Raw genomic sequence first — 6,372 nt, forward strand, 5'->3', positions numbered from 1 at the left:
TAGCTATGATTTACTGTGTCAGTCTGTACCAGAGACTTTTCATTTATGGCTCTCTTTACAACAAACAAGCAAGGATGGGTTATCCTAATCTTACAAAGGAGGAACCCCTGGTTCAAAAGTGTTTGTTCCTTATGTGGAAGTCACATATGTGGAAGTCACATATGTGGAACTCGAATTTGATCTAGTTCTGGCTGGTTTCTGGACCCAGACTCCGTCACACCAGCAGATCTCAATATCTACAGAGGTGGTGTATGCCCTGGGGCCTGGGATCATCATAAGAGGTAGGCAAATCTATAAGCATACCAAGTATTGTATGCAGGTTGAAAAATTAAGGTGGCTTGCATATATATATGGAATGTTTTCTACATTATATAGATGCTGTTGTAGTTAGAAATCATTTAAAAGCACAAGTGTTACTTAATAGCCTAAATCGCAGTCTCCTTTCTCAATCAAGAGATATGAAAAGTACAACTCTTACATGAGCACTTGCAGAACTTTTTTATTTTAAAAGGGATCCTGGTGCTGGAAAGGTTTGGAGGGACTCTTCTCAAATAGTGGTCTCTAAAATGAGACATCACAAAACAGTCTGTTAGGGTAAAGGAAGACTATATCAGAAATTCTATCTATGTTTATTCTTACCCTTACCTTTAAAAATATCCATGTATGTTTATGTTTCATAAGGTATATACACGTTTGTAATTATAAATAAGTGCATATTGCATGACATAAAAGTTAAGAGCACAGACTCTGGGGTCAAACTGTCTGGGTTAAAATGTTGGGTGTGCGTTTGTATGTCCTTGGAAAAGAATATTTTCTGTGCTTCAGTGTCCTCACCTATAAAATGGAGATAATAATACCTACTGCATAGAGTTGTGAAAACTGAGTTAACGCATGCAGGATATTAAGAATAGTGTCCTGCAATAGAGTAAGTGCTGTGGAAGTTTTTTTTTTCTGTAATTAAAACAATGATTATTATGCATATATTAAGGATACATTCTGTCTCTCTCAACCAAAAAAGGTGTGATCTTAAAAGTTTGGCAATTACAGCTCTAACAATTCAACTAACTATTGTAGAAGCAGAGAAACAAATGAATCTGGGGCAGCAGATCAAGACACGCTCCCCCCCCCGCCCCCCCCCCCCCAAGGTGCCTCCTCCTGCTTAAGCCAGATTCTAGCTTTGGGATCTGGGCTAGCACTGCCAAACTGCCTAACTACACAAGAGTTAAAAGAGGCACTGATAGGCTGGAATTATTTCTCTTTGTGTTGTTCTCCTGCCCAGGAATGGGAAACAGACTGCTACAGAGAGCTTCCCTCTGAAAACTGGGGGTGGAGAGACCAAATAACAAGGCTTCACTTACTGCAGCTTCCCACTCCCTCCTGGAAGAAGAAAGGGGTCTGTGTGCCGGGGGCCCCTCCCCTGCCAGCAGCCTGGCAGAACAGCTGCTGATCCCCTGCCCTGAGATCCCTCTTGCCTCATCTCCAGGCTGAGGCACCGGGAAGTGGCAACATCAGCTTTAGAGAAAAAGAGAAAGAAGTACATTGAGTTTTGCTGATGCTGTTGACTTTTCTTTCCTCTTTTGCTCTTTCCAGGGACAATTTCACAGTCTGTATCCTCCTGAAGCCTCAACGCCCTCAAGCCAAGAGGTCAGCTGGTCTGGCTTTCTTCACTTCCCAGATGCTATCATCCAGATTCCCTTCCTACTGAAGGAAAATCCCTGAAGACCCTTGCTAAGTCCCAACCCCCACTCCAGGCTCCTCTCTCTCATTGGGTCTGCCTCTCATTTACTCCAGATAGATTTATAACTTATGCAAATACATGTAGATGACTAGGCAAATGATTATGCAAATGACGCCTTTCCTTTTCTCCATCCCAATTCTGGTAACACTGGGAGAAAGGAACAATAGTGATTAAGTCCTGACATTCGAGACAAACATGGATAAACCCTGAGGGCATTATGCTAAATGAAATAAGTCAGACACAGAAAGACGAATACTGCATGATTTCACTTACACATGTGAAATTTTTTTAAAAAACCAAACGCACAGAAACAGAGAGTAGATTGATTGGTGGTTGTCAGGGGCTGGAGGGCAAAGGTGATCAAGGTTACAAACTTCCAGTTATAAGCTGAATAGCTTCTGGGGATCTAATGTACCGCAAGGTGACTATAGTTAACAATACTGTACTGTATATTTGAAAGTTGCTAAGAGAGTGGATCTTAGATGTTCTCACCACACGTGAACCAAAGGTAATTAGGTGAAGCGATGGATGTTAACTAACATTATTGTGGCAATAATTTGTAATATATGCATATATCAGATTATCGTGTTGTAAGCTTATATGATGTTATATGTCAGTTATTACCTCAATAAAGCTGGAAAAAAAAAAAGGATTGAAAGATGGGAACTAGAATCAATGTGTAAACGGCAAAGAAGCTCTAATTTTAATCTAGAAAATAAAACATAATGGCTATTTCACAGCAAAAATTTATTTCCACAGAGGATAAAATAAAGGAGGTCTTTGATCCTTAAGTTTCCATGAAAGCCTCACATCTGTAGCAAATTATAGAATCTGGCTCCCTATACCCATTGCGTTTTCCCACTGAAATTAGTGATTCTTAGGAAATGGTCAAGGGGACTAATTTCTGTATTTTATCAGGACCTCATACTGTTACATTGGTGTATTATACACTGAAAAAAATCCTGAATCTTCTGCCTAATAGACAAAATATCTTCATATAAAAAAACATAGGTCCAACTGTTCAATTTCTATTTTAAAAATTCTTGCCCTATTTTAAACAGTTAATAAAGCTGGCTTTTCATGAACCATGTAAGAATAAGTAACCATGTTTTTAAATTGACATGATATTATAATGCTCACTCTTATAGACTTAACAAAATCTATGATTCAGGAGTCCTGCTAAAACTTCTGGGAAAGGTTATTGGAAGCCAAGCACATGCTGACCGCTGAGAATTTAATAATTTCAAATGCTGTTGCAGCTGAAATTCTATCTCCAATTTCCACCTACTCAGATTGTCTATTATTTATGAAACTGACCCTCATCACGTCCACACACAAGCCCTAGGAGCCCACAGAATACTTTGTCTAAAGTTATAAAAACAAATGTTATTAGAGAACCATCCTTAAACATATGAATTATATACTATTGCTTAGTTAAAACAGAACCCCTAAATTGAAATTTCTTAGAAAACTTCTTAGCAGCGCCATCTAGTGGGGAGTGCAGAAAAAAACCCAGTCTGAATACAGCCAGTTCTTGGAATGATTTAAATTTTACTTAATGAAGCTTGTTCCATTTTCTGACACAGAGCCTAAATTATGAGATAGTCTTAAGGACTACTTGGGTAATAGAAAAAATAGTAGTATAGCAAAACTTAGATTTTCTCCAACACTTCAGATTTCAAATTTCCATATATTCTAATAAATATTCTTGAATTTTGTATTTCTTTTTATGTAATGTTATGGTCTTAAATAAAGAGAATTTGTTAGTTACACCACAAAATGTAATTTGGTTTTTAGTTCTTTGTAAGCATTCTTAAAATTTTTTTAATATTTATTCATTTTTGAGAGACACAGGGTGTGAATGGGGGAAGGGCAGAGAGAGAGGGACACACAGAATCTGTGGCAGGCTCCAGGCTCTGAGCTGTCAGCAGAAAGCCCAACGTGGGGCTTGAACTCACCAACCGTGAGATCATGACCTGAGCCGATGTCGGACGCTTAACCAACTGAGCCACCCAGGTGCCCCTCTTTGTGAGCATTCTTAAATTTAAGTCACAAATTAGGAAACATTTTATTGGATCATGTGTTCTAAAGTCAGGGGTGGGTAAACAAGGCAAAAGTTAGGTGCCCAATGGAAATTTAGTTTTTACACAACATTATGTTAAGCCGTGCTAGACACTTTTTAAACAGACAATTGAGGGGCGCCTGGGTGGCGCAGTCGGTTAAGCGTCCGACTTCAGCCAGGTCACGATCTCGCGGGCCGTGAGTTCGAGCCCCGCGTCAGGCTCTGGGCTGATGGCTCGGAGCCTGGAGCCTGTTTCCGATTCTGTGTCTCCCTCTCTCTCTGCCCCTCCCCCGTTCATGGTCTGTCTCTCTCTGTCCCAAAAATAAATAAAAAACGTTGAAAAAAAAAAAAAATTTAAACAGACAATTGATCATCAATGTTTCTATCCAAAATGCCTGCCTTCTAGGAGCTTACATTTGGTGAGGGAGCAGAGAAAATAAGCAAAGAAATATATAATATTTCAGATGGTAATTGTGCTATGGAAAAAATGCAATATTGAAGAAATAGGAAGAATAGGGGAAGGGAATTGTTGTTATTGTATGTGGTATAGGCAGAGAAAGATCTCACAAGGTGACATTGAAACAGCAAAAGAAGAGAGAGAGAGCAACCTATGCAGATAGCTGAGGGGAGTGAGTTTCCGGTAGACAGAATAGGAAGTGCAAAGGCCCTGGGGTGGGAGTTTGCTTGACATATTCTGAGAACACCAAGGAGACGAGGAAGTTATGGGGCCTTGAGGCATTGCAGATAATCTCATTTTTATTCTAAAGGAGATGGGAAACCACTGGAGGATTTTGAATAGAAGAGTTGCTCTGGCTGTTGTGCCAGTAAGGGCATAGTAAAACAAAGGCTGAAGGAAGGAGTCCAGTGAGGATGCGCTTACCCTAGGTGAGGAATTATAGCTTGGATCCAGGTGACCACAGAGGAACCAGTGGTAAATACTTATATTCTGAATATATTTGCAGGTACAGCCACTAAGATTTGCTGGTGGATTTGATATGGAGAGTGAGATAGAGAGAAGAGTCAAAGATGACACTAAGGTTTATAATCTGAGTAAATGGCCGGATGGGACTGCTACTTACTGAGAATGAGACAAGCTTTAGGTAAAGCCTGTATGGGGGAGTGGGGGCTGACAGATATCAAAGAGCTCAGTTTTGAAAATTCTAAGTTTTAGATATCTGTTAAACATCCAAATGTATATTTCAAGTAGACAAGACAAATGGGAGTTGTCCAGGCTGAAGGTGTGAAATTAGGAGTTTTCAGTGTGTTGATGATATTTAAAGTCATGCAGCTGAGATCATCAAAAGAGTAGATGTACATAAACAAAAGAAGAGCTTTAAAGATTGGGCCCCAAGGCCTTCCAACATTTGGAGGTGAGAGAAATAAAGAACCAGCAGTGGAAACCAAGAAGGAGGCTAGTGAGGTGGAGGAAATTAAGAGAGGGGTCAGATCCTGGAACGGGGTGAAGCAAGCTTTGTAAGGAAGAGGGAATGATCGATGAGTCAAGTAGGATAAAAACTATGATTGACCATTGGACTCAGCAATAGAAGAGCATTGGTGACCTTGACCAGGCAGTATTGGAAGAGTGGTGGGGATATAAGGCTGATTAGAATAGGTTCAAGAGAGAATAAGAGGAAGGCAATGGGAAGCAAGGAGAATAATCAGTATGGAAGTTTTACTATGAATGAAAGAAAAGTGTTGGGAGCTAGAAGGGGAGACAGGATCAAGATTTTTTAAGACAGGAAGAAGGTTTTTTAAAATATTTTTTAATGGAAAATATTACAGCTTGTTTGTAGACTGATTGGTAAGAAGCCACAGAGAAAGGGAAGTTGGGGCAGAAGAAAGAGGGAAGGGTTGCTGGGAGAACGGATCTGAGTAGGTGAAAGGGGATGGGATCCAGAGCCGAGTGGAGGAGTTGGGTTTTGACAAATAGTTCGTTCACACAGAAATAGGAGGGAAGACAGGATACATGAGCACAGATGCAGGGAGGTGGGTATATGTGTTGATGGCTGCCTGTGGAAGTTCTCTTCTGATTGCTTCTATTTTCTCTGGGAAGGAAACAAAGACATCAACTGAGAAGGAGGATGGAGAAGGCAGTGATGGAATTCAGAATAGGAGGTATGAACAGTCAGCCAGAGGACTGGGGAAATGAATGGATGAGGAAATGTAATAGGATAGCTTCCTTGAGGTTAGTGGCATTAATTTTTTAGTGACCACCTCCTTCTCTGAATTCCAATACTAATGTTCTACATTATTCATTTCCCCATGACACATTTCATTCTATTACTGTTTATCTGATTTTGAGAGTCCTATCTCTTTTTTTTTTTTTCCCAATTATTCCTCACCTGTTTGCAAAAGGGTCTGAGACAACTCACATGCCATAGAGAATTATTTAAAACTATGTAACTGAGGGCTTCAGAAAAAAAAAAAAAAGCTATACGTGTGGTCCAGTACTGCAGCCACTGTTTGGGGAGATCTAATTCTCAAGTACAGTGCTATCCAATCTGCAGAGTTAACATACCGAAACCCACATCCTTCCACCTGGACTGTACCACTAATAAAGGTGATATTAGGC

General features: G+C 40.0%; 1 long non-coding RNA gene across 2 annotated transcripts; it reads left to right on the forward strand.

Moving 5' to 3' along the window:
* On the forward strand, positions 1-6,162 carry LOC131512278 (uncharacterized). Of its 2 annotated transcripts, XR_009262065.1 has the most exons (4): positions 14-281; positions 1,591-1,769; positions 4,763-4,900; positions 5,854-6,162. It is a non-coding gene; the product is annotated as an uncharacterized LOC131512278 (long non-coding RNA). The 2 variants fall into 2 exon arrangements; XR_009262064.1 differs by lacking the exons at positions 4,763-4,900; positions 5,854-6,162 and having other exon boundaries at positions 1-281; positions 1,591-2,826.
* The last annotated feature ends 210 nt before the right edge of the window (positions 6,163-6,372 follow it).

The sequence above is a fragment of the Neofelis nebulosa genome, chromosome 5 (genome assembly GCF_028018385.1).
Source record: "Neofelis nebulosa isolate mNeoNeb1 chromosome 5, mNeoNeb1.pri, whole genome shotgun sequence".
NCBI classification, from domain to species: Eukaryota; Metazoa; Chordata; class Mammalia; order Carnivora; family Felidae; genus Neofelis; species Neofelis nebulosa.